The 15,908-nt window shown below is 30.4% G+C and overlaps 1 protein-coding gene across 3 annotated transcripts in view; it reads left to right on the top strand.

Moving 5' to 3' along the window:
• Positions 1–3,238: 3,238 nt before the first annotated feature.
• Positions 3,239–15,908, top strand: part of Znt63c (solute carrier family 30 member 1) — a 78,510-nt gene continuing 65,840 nt past the window's right edge. For all 3 annotated transcript variants that reach the window (XM_076902383.1, XM_076902382.1, XM_076902381.1), the window contains exon 1: positions 3,239–3,503. The gene's annotated coding sequence lies outside the window, so the exon portion shown is untranslated. The remainder of the gene's footprint in view (positions 3,504–15,908) is intronic.

Here is a 15,908-nt window from a genome sequence, read left to right as displayed (position 1 = left end):
TTTACTCCCTCCTTTATACTAGTCAAATTCACTCATATAAACATACACATTCATAATTTCTTGCTTCAATTGGAGTTTACACGGGTGGAATCAGCCAGAAACTGGATCTTATTCTCCAACATTGCCATCTACATATATAGACACTTCTCAAAGAGATGTATTTCACCAGCAGAAAATGCACCTCAAAAAAGAAAGACTGGAATCCTCTATATTCTATTTTCTTCTGAAGGAAATTAACTTGGAAGTATTAAAATTAATTGATAATTTCTAGGAAATAATCAATGAGGTAAACTATGGTCCTCACATGGTGCTCATTATTCCACAATTGGATATTATCTTATTACTATTACAATCAGTTACTCTTATTGTACAAAAGTTTATAGACTATCAAGTATAGATATTTTATCTTTTTCTTAATAAAAAAAAAAACTAATAATGAATTTGTATGAGCTGTAAAAAATTTGGTTTGCGTCTTAGATGGATACTCCAGTGTAAGTAAGAATTAGTGGAAGAGTCAATTCAGCAATTTATTAGCAATTATGAGAAATAGAATAATGATAGGAAAAAGGAGAGGATAATAGAGAAGAAAGCAGAATTGTCCAATAAGAAAACAGAGAAGTAAATTAAAATAGTAAAGAAGATGAAAGACTGAAAGAAATTCTGAGAAGTAACTTGCTTAACTCAGGCTACAAGTTACATTTGGCTATTTCAGATAGAAGGTTTAAGAAACACGCGTATAGAAAAAGGGAACATTTTAATAGAAATTTAAATAGAATTTATATGTATAATACATAATACAGAGGGATAATAGGCAACATATACTTATTACTGTATATCATAAAATGAAAGATTAGTGGAAGTAGAGGTAAAATCATCCTATTTTTTATAAATCTCGAACCTATGATTGATGTGGTAAAAAAAAAAAAAAAAAGAAAACATTAAAGCAAAATAAGCAAAAGGGGAATAAGAAAAGGATTAGAAATGGGTTAAAGAAATGTACGAGAAAACCGAAAATGTAGTAAAGATAAAGGAAAGATGTTAGACAGAGTTATTTGTTGAGTCCAAATTATTCACTATATTCGCATATATCAAATTTAGAAGAATTTTTTGAAGCATAATAGAAAGAGGTTTGAAGATTGATAATGAAAAGCTCCGATCATTAACATATGGCAGTATAGTGTTAGTTATAGACGAAGGAGAATATACAAAATATAGCAAAACTTGAAAAATATTTGGACAGAAGGAAATTATCTTTGAATACAGAAAAGTTGATTATCATGCTTAGAAGAGGAAGAAGTAGGGAACAGAAATGAAAATGTGAATGAAAGAAGGTAAAGAGGAAATGAAAGAATGTGTATATTTTGAAATATGATTTCTAAAGAATTCCAGTGAGATTTATAGTATAGTAGAATTAAAAATGTCAGATACAATTAGAAATATAAATATATAAGAATATTAAGAAAGATAGAATATTTAGAAAAAGAAAATAAGGTGGTTAAAGACTAATCGCAATGATTAGATGTGAGAATATTGTGAAAGAAAACTGGTACTGGCGCGGTGAGAAGAAGAATGTACAAAGAATAAGCTAAACAATATGTAGATATGTAATATTACATACATATTTATAAATATATAGATAAAGGAAGTATAAAATATATAACATCTCTGTAGGTTTAAGTATATAGGCTTAATAGAAACAGATGAGACATAAGTGTATATGTAATATGAATATTTGGAGACAACATGTACATTAAATAAAAAAATATATTCGGAGGTACAGAAACGAGTAATAGATATAAAATATGTAAACCAAGTACATCTTCTGAGTTGTGGAGCTGAAATACAATATATTACACATTAATATTAACTCTCTCTTCCTTTGGTTTATTTCTCTGTTATATAATTTCTACTTTTTGTTGGAATAATACCTTCAAATTTCAGATCATAAGTGTCCATAAAAATTGTTCCAAGTGAATCATTTTTCCAAATGCATTAGTGATCAATTCTGCAAATTTTATATATTGTAAACAATAGTATTTTCTCTCTTATCTTTCTTTATCTTTTTTATAATATAATAAATTTTGCATAATCATTTTTTGTTGCAAAGATTACCTATCATTCTTTTGACATTTTTTTACTTTGAGAACTATTCTGAATTATAGTATAAAACTAATAAATCGATGTTTTAATATTAATTAATTTCATTAAGTACGATAGCTTTTTTGCAAAGACTCATTGTTTATCCTTAAAGTTGAAATACTTTTGCAACGCATTTATTCTCTGTACTTGTAATAGATATATATTTTAACTATTTTATATATATATATATGTATACTGAATTCTTTCCTGATTTTACCGATGAAATTATATCTGAAGATATTCCTTCGCTACAAATACTGATTTAAATAATTTAATTTAACAAACATATTTTTTGTTTGTTAAGAATTGGAAATATAATTATTTAAATACATCCATAATTCACTTTATGCGAACATTGTGAGATCAAAATAATGAATGAAATTTATAAAGTTTAAATAATAAATGTACCCTTCTTTCGTATAAAAGGATATCGATAGTCTTTAAGCATTACTGTAAAAATGTTATTCAACGGATAATGAATAAAAATTGTTGTACTGCTGATTTTTCCTTATAAGTGAAAGGAAAATGTCAACTATAAATTTAAAAAAGGAATTGAACTATTCACAATATATTAATTTAATACGTGATTAGTTTCATTAATATTTAATCATTAATGACAAAGAGAATGTTACCAATGATTACTAGAGATTTGCATTGCGTCTAATTTTCACAGAAAAGGTAACATTTTTAGCATAGCCAACACAACACATCGCGCACATGTAGACTCATCAGAGAAAAGTGAACTTTTAATGTGTAGTTCATAGACCTAGATTAGGAAAATAGGAGAAATTTATTTCATCTTTAGTGGTGATTAATTCAGCAGCGTATAGCCTTACATTTTGTCGCCTTTAGTCATCTGAACGATAAATAAGTTTGAGCCAAAGAGCAGTAGTCCAATAGGAAGAAGCTTTATCTAGTAGCATTATTTTCCATTGGTCAGCTGAGTTCGTGCTCGTCACTCAATGCAACAGAATCTAAGACTATAGAGAGTTCCTTAGATTCTGAAATCTCGTGTGATTATACCAACTGTTGGTAGTTAAAAAAAGTATAGTGATGTTTGATCATCTATCTTTATTGTTACTTTGTCAATGGCTTTTATAACATAATGCTATATATAAGATTTTTATCAAACTGTAGAATTAAGTATCCAAGTTTCACGCATTCTAGTTTTCCACGTGGTTCTTTAGAAATGAATTAAAATAGTTAATATATCGAAGTTTTTGACAAGAATCTAATGCTACTTTTTATTAGTATTTGTGCTTGTGTTTCTGAAGACACATCAATAACAAGAAACGGTTCGTGTTGGTGTAATCTCGTCGCAGTTTTGTTACATTGTACCAGAAATTGACTACTTTGTTCTAAACGTAAGTATACATCATTGTGCTCGTAATGTAGCAACTAATTTCATTAAAATTGGGCGAATAATATTCCCGTGTATATCGTACGTGCTATGTTAAGTAATGATAGACACAGCACACGCACACACACCTTAATGTAGTATATTATATATATATACATACATACGTCTACAGTTTTCTTTATTTTAATAATTAAGATAAGGTTTAGTGCATTTACACGTATACAAAAACTTTGTACAAAAGGTATCAAATAATTACTTGTTTTTAAAACTATCAATTCTAATTATTTATGTTATGAAAATATTGCTACCAATTTATAGATACTATTATGCTTTATACATGCATAATAACCTGAATGTGAAAATTTCTCTTGTATTCTTATGGCTGTGTAGTTTGATGTTGAAAATTAATCTTGCGATATGTAGTTACAAAAGCTCAATTATTTTCTAAATAACGATTCTATCTCTTTAAATAAAATATAACTTGAAATGTTATAAAAGAGATAAACAAAGGAAAGAAAATAAAGGTATTAGTATACTTAGAATTAGTGTAAAATAAAAATATAACACTCCAAATATATTAAAATAGTCTATGAATACAATAAACGAAAGTTAAAATATAGAAAGTTTTCTAATATTAATCTTTACAAAATTTCAATACATTGTTTTGACTAATGAAAGATAGATACATTATCTGATTAAGAACTATTTGTTATTAATGAAATACATTGAGTAACAATATTGTTTAAACGTTAATGGATTGAACAATGTTCTGTATAATATATCGAACGTTGTATTATATTAAAAAATTGTGGTGCATAATCAATTAGTAGAATTTTTGTAATATATAATGAATACTTTATATATAAGTTCTAATGACTGATTATGGGTCGTAAATTATTTAAGTTCAAAGTTATGAAGTTACAAATTTTGCGTATAATTATTTATTAGATAAAGTAAAGGAATTAGCATTGCAGTGCATAAATCTAAACATATTTTTAACATATTTTGTAAAAGTAGATGAAATAGATAAAAAGATTTTTTCAAAATTGATTAATTACTTTGAAGCCGCATTATCTTCATGCGAAAATGGCTCTTATATTTTTTTAGTATGATAATAAAAGAATTAGTCAGGCAACTTGAAAATTGAATTTAGTTAATCGGTTATTCACATTTCATTATGTACCTTGTATTTCATTTCTTATTTTAAAGGAAAATATAATATTTTATAATACAGTTTGATAATCTAATTTAATAGAATTTTATATTAATGTTAATTCATGTCAATAGAAATCAAGTTTCTTTTATGTCTGTATTTTTTACTTTAAATACGAGTACTAAATGTGAAAAGAAAAATTATTGTACTTATAGTTCTTTATTATATTATATAGATATTTGGTATACATTTTGATTTTTTAGAAAAACACTAACTTTTCACTAAACTTATATCAATTAAAACATTCGAGTAATACAAGTTTATGGTATTTGTTATTCTGCTAATGAAGATATGTTTGAGAATATGACGTGAGTAAAAAGTTGAAATTGTTTTCCTAAATGTTATGAGGGATAACTAGTATTCTTTTTTTAACTCTTGATAATTTTGCTGAATTTATGGTATCCTCTTTTTTCACTGATCACTTTCAGCAACAAACAGTAGACTAAAAATTCAATATGTAAGAGTTTTCAACAATCGTTATAGAACAAGGAGTATAACATGCTTCTGTGGAAATAAAAGGAAGGTGTATAAAGAGAGTTTGCATTGTGGAAAAAATACATTTAAAGTATTGTTTTAAAAACAATATGATTCTATAAATCTGTCAGATTAGACATGTGCATCACCTGTAAATTTTTATTTGACGACTTTTCTTTCCATTCCTGTTTGCATTTATAAACATAGATAATGTCATGTTTTACTATTATTACTATTAATTGGTACGTCTAGGTTTCTTTTATTCTACATTTAAGATGATTTCACATATGCAATTAAGGAGGAAACCAGTAGAGATTTTTAAATTTCAAAAGTACTATTAATAGGGAGCAACTACTAATGTGCACATATGCCTCATCTATTTTTAAGATCATTTTTCTAAAAAATAAAGTTTCATTTTGTAAATTAACAAATGTATTTACTGTTTCTGAAAAATTAATATTTTCAGCTAATTTTATTTCTAATTGAAATTATAACTAAATTATGCAATTTGTCTTGGATGTTAATAAAAAATTAATAGCTTTCTATTACTTTTAATTTGGAGAAATTATGTTCATGTTAATAATCCAAAACACAAAGTATATGCAGAAATAAACAAATATAACGTTTTCTTTTTTGTTATTTTCATTCTTTCTTTAATCTAGTATGTTTTCCGGTTTTATTATTTGTCTGTCATACTAAATGCCTAAAAATTCTGAAAAATTCTGGAATAGAATCCAAACAGGAAAATATATTCGAGCGATAAAAAATTAATATTTTTATAGTGCGCTTCCGAAGGGAAGCCATCACCTATCGACATGAAGTTTATTATGAGAAGGAAGGAGGGGATGTAGAACACGAATAAAAAATTGTACTTTTGGTTTTTTTCATAGTTTCCGAGATACAGACAAAAAACTTTCGTTACGATACATAGAATTCTATTTAATCAACAACTTTCGCTGGTAGTAATATCTGTACAGGCAGTATTGAACATTTGGTTACGTCTGCATAGGTAACGTGAGATGTATGATACCAAAAATTTTTCATCAATATTTCATAAAGTAATAAGTACTCGAAGCAAAAATTTTAGATCTAAAATCCATCTAGTCTCTCCTACCATCTATCGAATTTTTATGTCAATCGATGGCGAAAGATGGTACTAAATTATTTACTTTAAAGGATACGACTCTGATCGTGACTTTCATATCTGTTGCTAAGAACATGTTTCTGAGTAACTTTTTCTAATAACTTAATCGGCAGTTTTTTACATTGTAGAAAATATTTTTATATTTGTAGAAAACTATTTTTGTTATGTATGCGCGATAGCTTACAGTGCTGTGAATAGTTATAAACTGAATCACATTTTTTAGTTCTTTATAATAGTAAAAGAAACATTGACAAAACTCTTTATATATTTTTATATTGTAACATAAAAGAAAACTGACGAAACGAAGAATATAAAAAAAATCTCTTGTTTAGAAATCCGAAAAAATAATAATTTTCAAACCTTTTCATTTTCCTTTATTAATCTGTGAGGAATACTGTCTGTTAATGTATGTATTTAAAATCTTCTTTGAAATGTCAATCCATGCGGATTTATGCATTATTTGTATTTTTAAGTTCAACAATGTTTTCAATTAATGGTCTTTTCAAATCACAAACTATCCTTGTTAAAACTGTTCATAGATTCTCAATGGGGTTCAACCGCTTGGATCCCACACAACGCGATCGCATTGTTCAGATTTTATATCGAAAAGATCCCACTACATTTTAGCGCAATGGACAATTGATAGCATTACTTGGATTTTGTCGATACCGATGTCGGCGCGAAAAAAGTTTTAATTTCTTATCGTTCAAATATATTTTTCTGTTTGGATTCTGTTCCAGAATTTTTAAGCACAAAGCATACTAAATTAAAGAAAGAATGTGGAAGTAAAGAAAAAAAAAAACATTATATTTGTTTATTTCTACATATACCTTGTGTTTTAGATTTTATCGATGTTTGTCCGTCATATTGTTACTTTATTTTCATGTAAACTATATAAGGAGTACATTTTATTTCTAGCTGTCGTTATCTTCAATCATTTTTATTCAATAAAAACTGAAAATATTTCTAAACCAATAATATATGTATATATAGCAACACAGATGTGTTTCATAAAATAACAAGTTATAAATTGAAAATATTTTTAATTTTAAGAACAAGCAATATTTACGGGAAAATATTAGTTAAAATTTATAACATCGGTGTTTAATAAAACGTATTGCATGAATTCCTTTTAAATAGATTGCACACAAATGAGATGCAATCTGTTTAACGCGTTGAAAAAGTTATTCTTCCCTTATCTTCAGCCACTCGCATTCAATTTGAAAAATAATTTTCGAAATTAAATAATCGAGCAAACTAAAATAAGAAAAGAAAATTGGTATCGCATCACGTGGCTCCTTTCGTACTCGGTTAAGACAAGCGGTGCTATGCTGTGCAGCCTTTTTCGAGCGTTTTTGCAATAACCCGTAGGATCCAAACCGGCAACAGTATGGATTAGAGTGTTGTCTTATTAAAAAATTTCATTTTTTTTTTCTATTGTAATTATAAATGATAGTAATTGATAATTTTGCATCTCTTAATATGTTTTTTACATTCACTTACGATTTAAAAATAATATCACTTTTACAATTGTTTTACTTTATTTAACTATTTACTTTACTTAAATGTCTAGAAATAGTTATTAAAAGTACTCTTAACTGTTGTGTAGAGATGACGTATTGTTATCTGCTGTACAATACATCTTCGTTCAAGACAATTTTCAATGTACGTCAAGTTCATTTTCGATATTCATATTTTCAGATATTTTTAAATTTTTTAAAAATGATCATCGAGTGGTTTTCTCCTTAATAGAATCTCCTGCAAAAGCAGTACTGACATTTCGGTACGCTTCGCTGCACTTTAACAGAGATTAAATTCATACGCAAATACAATTCTAAATTTCTTAGGTAACCTATATTATGTACTTCGAAAAAAGACAATTGAACAGTTATAAAATGGACTTATCGTACAGAGGAAATACTAGGTTAGATAGAGTCTACAAAGGGTCTTCGAGTCTTCTATTAGGACGAAGTCACAGACGTCCATAAGAGATCCATGAGATGTAAAATATTACGAGAGATATTATGAGATGTAAAATATTATAATATAATGCAGCGAAGAGAGGTGCGCACGTTGTAAAGAGTATACAAGTGTGAGAGAAGCGAGAAGAAAGAAAGGAAAGGGAAACGTATCGTCTTCGAGACAGGTCAGAATTTGTTTCATGTAATAATTGAAGCGGAAATGTGAACTTGGGAGGGAGGGAAATTGTTATGAGAATGATGTTCATTTAGTGGCGCATATGATATTATTATTTTTCGGTTGCGAATGCCACACCAGACCATCAATGACTGATTAATCAGATTCTCTACTTTTAATAGGAAATTTTATAAAAAATTTGTATAAAAAAATAAAAAATAGAAGAAATAAATAATTCGATCGGTAATTAGTAAAAAAAAAGGCAATCTCATCGATTTGAATTTTTCCGTATACATTTCATCGCCCTTCGGCTTTAGCTTTCAAAATATGGTAAACTCTCGTATAGTACAAGTTTCTCCAACGCGCTGTACAACGGTGTCCCAAAAATTGTGGTACAACCGGTCGGGTGGTAATAAAAATAAATAAAAAAAAAGAATAAGATTAAGATTTTTTAAAATTATTATCCAGCTGGATGTATTACGATTTTTTAGACAACTTGTGTAATAAAATGAGGTAACTCCTCGTTTGTGTGTTATTCCCGTCGTAACAAATTTTTACCATTATTCGTTTATATCATTCGTGTTACGTCCATACATATAAAATTAATTTGAGATAGTACTTTCTTGTTCGATTTGAGTTAAATTTTTTCTACACATCGCAGTTTCTATTTGCAGACGTAAAGAGATAAGGAATGTATTGAACCAGATATTATAATGTTGAATTGTTAGATATCATTATTGCTCAAATAACAAAGGATATAGGTATCTAGTTAACGATTATAAAATCAATTTTATTGATTGGAGCAATATCTCGTGTTTCGGAAGTAAAAGACATTATTGTGTCAAGTAAAAAAAATAATATAAATTAAAAAAAGAAGAAAAGTCGAATATTCTGGTCAGATGTCAGGGTAACTCCCGTTTTTAGAAATACATTTCTGGGATTCCTCGTGTCGGAAACGTACGTGTCATCCGCAGGAAAATAGGAAATTCCGGTGACGCATATCTTCAAGTTTTCCACGTTGGATGTATTAATCACTCTTACATCTGTTTCATTTAATTTGCTTCTGTGAGATGTTTTCCTATCTGCCTAATGCCACAATTAATAACGTTCACAGAAAATAACGCATCAAATAACAAAACTAATTGCTTGAGTGAACATCACAGGAATAATCTTTCGCTACACTATAGTCAGAGTTCTAATTGTCATCGAGGAATGAACATGCTTATATTCATATTCTGAATTCTTTGAATTGCAATCCTTGCAGTTGAGTGTAACCGCGTTCGTCATCTTCCTATACGAAATAAACAATAGTATAAATCGTACTATATCATAGCGTTTTCTTTTGTTTTCTTCAATTTTCATACATGTCTTATGGTTTTATTGTCACGTGTGAAAATTAATTTTGACCATTCGAGTCAATTTCATTGACTTCTGTTTTTTAATTGTTGTTTCAAATTATTCATTTGCATCGTTGTTTCATAAATCTTGCTGGAATACGTAATTCATAAAAAAGTAGAGAATCGTTCCAAATGAATTATCAAAAAGCAAGTGAATTTATAAATATTCACAATCCCGATAGTCTTGTTTTATAACAGTGTTATTAGGTTGATGCAAATATTATCTATCTATATATATATATATATATACATACACATTTTAAAGCTTAGAATCTGCTTCTTATCTTGATTACAAATATTATATGATCGATCTTAACCCTTTGCACTCCGCTGTCCCCTCTCAGGGGACATCGTATTTCTAGCATATCACTCGGATGTCCCCTCTCAGGGGACATTCAAGTTTATTAGTGATTACGGGGAATTGAGTTATTTCAGCGCAACTTTTTGGGACATGCATGTTTCCCTGTAGCTTTTTCTTGAAATGACACCAGAAATCAAATCAAAATACCGTAAAATTACTAAGATATATACAAGAAATGTCAGCGGGTTTTGTGTCAGACGAGAACGTGAGAGGCGTGCTCACGACGATCCGAGCACTTCTCGGTGCCACTTGAAAAGAGCGATGAGGGGAGTTTTTAGAAGAAAGGTCGGTATGCGAACATAGCACGCACTATATAGTAAGATTTATAATTATAAATAAACAAATCTAAATCTGGAGGAAAAGATTTCTAAAGCTAAGCTCAGTCTAGTTTGAAGCTTCGAGCAGTACACATAGATCTAACGAGTGAGAAAATCGAAAAAGTGATTCTTTTCTTAGTGAATGACATTCCTGAATGACAATCAGTGACACGCCACAAGTTTGTCATAACACTAATTGACCAATTGAGGGGCGATTTTCGTGTGTCGAGAACGCGTCCATCCACATCTTCTGCGGACAATAAAATGGACAACAAATTACATATTCCCAATATGGGACAAAGAAAACGAGACTGTGTTATGTGCTCTAACAGGAAAACACCTGGTGGCAGGCGTCAAACAAATTATTATTGTGAAACATGCACTAATCAGCCTGCAATGCATATTGGGGAGTGTTTCAAAATTTATCAAACTATACAAAATTATAAACAATAAAATATTGATTTTTTGCAAATATACATTCCTCGATCTCAACCAATTCATTTAAGCCCAATATCATTATAATACGTTATTTAGTTTCAAAATTATAACAAATAATACGAGGGTCTGTAAATGTTCGATTCTGCCGCAAAGTGGCGCTGAGTAGCTGATAGCCAGTGTCCAGAATCGTGCGGAGTGCAAAGGGTTAATTATAGCTATATTTTGATCATTTTAGTAATGCTAGACAACAAGCAATTAACAGCAATTTTTTTGTATGAATTCAAACGATAACTTCTTGCGCGAGAAATGCTTCAAGAACTAAGACGATGCCAAAAATTCCTTCAACGCTTTCATCGCCCCCACAACCCCGGAATTTTACGCGACCGCATAAATAAACTTATATCTTGTACCGGCAACGGTGTATTGATTCTAATGATTCTTATTTTAATTAATAAAATTGATTAGAAACAAAGTTATGTTCGTTCAAAATTGAAGGTTAAAAGCCGACATTCTCTTTGCGTTAACCTAAAATTATAACACAATTTTGTTTTGTAACACAACTGCGTACAAGCATATCTAAGCGCGATAAATCATATATCCAAACAGGCAAAATGTTACGAGTTTATAAATATTTACAGCGTTGTGTATATGAGATGTCTGAAAATGTGAACGGTTTTATAATTTATATTCTATAAGATGGAGAGAAAGAAACGGCGAAATGACAATGAGAAGAATACGTCGCGCATCAGTTTTGCCCGATAAGTTGATACAAACCAACCACAGTTATTAAAATTCTAATTATTTACACGGGTAGTGTTAACAAAAATATGACAAACAAAATGAGAATGAAAGAATTTTCGGAAATTCGGAATTCTAAAGATTGCCAACGAAAAAAAAGAGTGAGCATCTCCTTTATGCATTTCCTTATCGAGGATGATTAGCTGGCACCCTTACTTCTATTGTCAGCTGTACCTCGAATAATAAAATCAGATCTATTCGCCGAAGTACAAAGCAACCTCGATCCGAGGACTCTGTGTCCCTGTATATATAACACGGTGACTCAGATTATGTATGCATTTACGAGAAGCAGATTGTGCGTTGCTAATTCAGCGCTATCTACGTAACAACGTTCAGTCGGCATCGGAAAGCGCATGGTTTATAGAATCGAATAAAGCGGAATACAATACTGTTATTATAATTGGGAATTAAACTCAAGAGAACATTTGCCAAGTACGTGTGCGATATGTACGATCACTGGACATCTAATGCGAAATAACTGCGAATATTTCATTTTATAGTTTTCCTATTCAATTCAAATGATATTCAATGCCATTGTGATTTAGTGAACGTTTATTATTTTATTTTATATAAGTATCGAAAGAAACATATGTGGGTTAAGTTGATATTTATTACATATATGTTTAGTTTTTTAACGTCCATGGTGAAGATTAATCGATTTGAATGTGTTAATTAAGTTATCTCGCGCTATTTTAAAATTTGTGTTATTAGAAAACAGTAAATCACAAAGTCGTGGATCCAAAATAATAGCAATCGTTCCTTAAGCGTTAATGTTCTGGAAATAGTGACAGCTCCGTTCTATACTGATTTCTTCAGCAAAGGGATACGGCTGGAAGATTGGCAATATTTTTATTATTGACTTCCATTTTACGGTATTACTTTATCTAGAAAAAATAATTTTTGAATATGGTATTACCCATATATTCAATTTTTCAAAGATACAATATATAAAATTTTACAATTTTTTCGGTGGTACAACCAAAAAGGGGGTGATTCTAGATGAAAAAATAAGTCGAAAATATAGAATAACAATTTTTCATTGGAGGCTTTGTTTCCGAGAAAATCAACTTTGAATTTTGGCTGGGTACGAGTGCACTTGACCATGTCTCGATATAGCGGATCTCAATGTAGATCATTGTCTCGATTGAAGTTATGTTGATGAACAATTCCAATATCAGGGAAATGTTTTCCTAGCTGTGAAAGATTTTTTAAACCAACATTACCAATGTTAGATTGGTCGTGGTGAAACAATAGCTTAGCCACCACGCTCTCTCGAGTTTAACTCCGCTTGGCTTTTACATATGGAGTCATATTAAATCAATTTTAAAGGAATCACAAGTTGCGAGCAATCGAAAGAAAACATTATTCTAGCTTTTCATACGTGAAAACAACCGAATACCTTAGAAAGCGTTCATAGAAATTTAATTAAAAGAGCAGAATTATGTTTTCGGCAAGATGGGCAATACTTCCAGCAATTTCTGTAATAATAAACTTTACTACAAACTTCAAACTCTGTTTTAAACATTCGATTTCATTACGTGTTCGTAATTTACGTGTCCCATCGAAACGATTTACAGTGAGATCCGTTCTAACGAGACGTGATCAAGTGTACCTGTATTCAGCGAAAGTTCAAAATCAATTTGCTCAGAAACAAAGCCTCAGATGAAAAATTGTCATTCTATATTTTCGATTGATCTCTTCATCTAGAATCACCCCCTTTTCGTTTGTACCACCACTGTTACAGAACACTGACAGTGCAAAAATTGTCCCGTTTGAAAAATACCGTCTTCTATATCATACTCCAACCACCATACACTCATCATCCTCGCTAATGAAATTCCCGGGAAACTACTCGCCTGCTCTTGGGTCTGGTCTTCGTCAAACTTTCACTAAACCGTTTGTGCGTTTATTAGTTTATTCTTGACCTTTAGATTTAACATTTCTTCTGCAATGTATAAATTTCTGTGACACGGTCTATGCGTATTTCAATTAGTAAATTTTACGAAACTATTATCGATTGAAACGTGTATTAATTTCCGGTTTACGGAAAATATAAAATCAATAATTATATTTAAATGCAATATTATTTCCAAAAAATTTTTTCACGGATTTCAATGGTCTTGAAATAATGTTACCGGAGATACGATTTTGGGCAACCTTTTCCTGTGTACACTGTTATAATTGTGCGTTCGTGACAACGTATGCATCGGTATTGGTTGCTGACTACTTTACGACTTATCTATTGCTTACACTTGTTTATTACTTGGTTTCTCCAGGAAGTTAAATTCCAATTTTATCTACCCTAATAATATTTTTCTCATTACTCTGAAAGGGAAACTATATCATAGTTTCTATATAAGAAACTATATTGTAGCGCATATAAAGCATAACAAACTGCTTCCTCTGAAACTATTGAAACTATTGAATGTGATCGAAGTGAATGCTTTCTTTAAATTAACCGATGCAAGGAAGCTAATGATGTGGAACAGAAGAAATTTACGAAGGGGGAGCCTCTTTTTTTAAGTGGATTGGGCTAATTTTTTCATTCTAAATAGCGATTTAACTAGTTGTCACCAAATGCTACATTTGTTTAAAACGCTTCTTAAAATTCAGTGTAATTAAAGAGTTGTAAACAAGAATATCTTCTTGACTTGAAAAATGATCCAGTTTCGTAATAAATGTGCACGGAAGAATACACTTATAACTGAAAGAAACGAACTAACCGACTGTTTATCTACTGATTCTCTTATCGATGTGTAGGAATATTTAAAAATGATTTTCAAGTTTTAATTGCAATACTTATTGACGTCTCCCTAAAGTCATTCCCGAGAACACCAATTTGCGCTATAGCTCATTAATTATGCAGACACTCGAAAAGTGCTTCAAACAAATGTTGTAGTTGTTTGGGCACATTACTCATTGAATTTGATGATTCAATAGGCATAAATATGTTTGCGATAAAATAATCGACAAGGTATCTACACCTTAGCGATCTGACCACAACGGCATTGCAACTACTAGCGACGGTTACAGTAGTAGGTTTAATCGCAAGTAACAAAACGCATTGTTCTCTCGTCTAGCAAACAGTTGACCGAGGTATTTTAACTTCCCCTTTATTCAAGGCTTCAACTGCTCCACCGCAACGACTAACTTCGATCGCCGACCTCGTGTCGGGCTTTATGGAGACTCCACGGGGGCTCAGAAATGTTCCTTGAGATTCGCGTAAAGCTTGCCCCGTAGCCTGGTTCGTAGTAATTTCTACCATTATTATATAGCCTACCTGATATCGTTTCGTTCCCCGTTAATTTTCATTATATTTGAGTTCGATCTCGCCCTTGATTTCATTTAAATTCCATACCTTCAACGGGTGTTTCACCGTACAACCGATTAATGCCTCGGCTAATGTCATTTCGATAGCTTTACTATGCATTGCGTTAAATATACTCTGAATTTGCTCGACGCAGTTGTAGCGGTTAATGATACGATGATTGTACAGTACGATTATATCGCTCATACTGTTCAGTTACACAACGGGTGGCTACAAACAGGTTAGCGGCTTTTAATATAATATATAGAAAATTTGTCGTTCTCTATCAACTGTTCCTACTTAGTCCGCGTAGTTTTATTTAATTTCAAGATGACAACATAAATCGATATCTCGCGCCACTCAACCGGTTGTTCACGACCCTCTAAATCATTTAAATGTATTGTATTTCTGCTTTTTCAACGAAGGCGTGTTGGGAAATCGATTTTTGAATTAAATTCTATGTTAGACGATGGTTATCATCATTTGTGTTCGATTGATGACAGATTTGGTAATATTTGCAGCATTTCCAATTCAGTGTGATTTAAATAAGTGGAACTTATTATATGCGGCAGAGATAATGCGACACATAACGCGCCATTTCACGAAGTTATCATTAAGAGAAGAGCGGATGCAAATTTTTGATAATATAGCGTTAGCGATAGTTGTTGGCAGGCTAGCAATAAAAAAGTGATTATTCTGACGATCGATTATGATTCAGTCAAATAATTATTTAAAGACACATTATATGATTATATATTTACAAACTTCAACAAAGACTTTAGAATAAAATCAATTTTTACTAGAAAAGATAAAACCGTTGGTGT

Source organism: Xylocopa sonorina, chromosome 10, assembly GCF_050948175.1.
Source record: "Xylocopa sonorina isolate GNS202 chromosome 10, iyXylSono1_principal, whole genome shotgun sequence".
Classification (NCBI taxonomy): Eukaryota; Metazoa; Arthropoda; class Insecta; order Hymenoptera; family Apidae; genus Xylocopa; species Xylocopa sonorina.
This window is presented reverse-complemented; position numbering and strand designations above follow the sequence as displayed.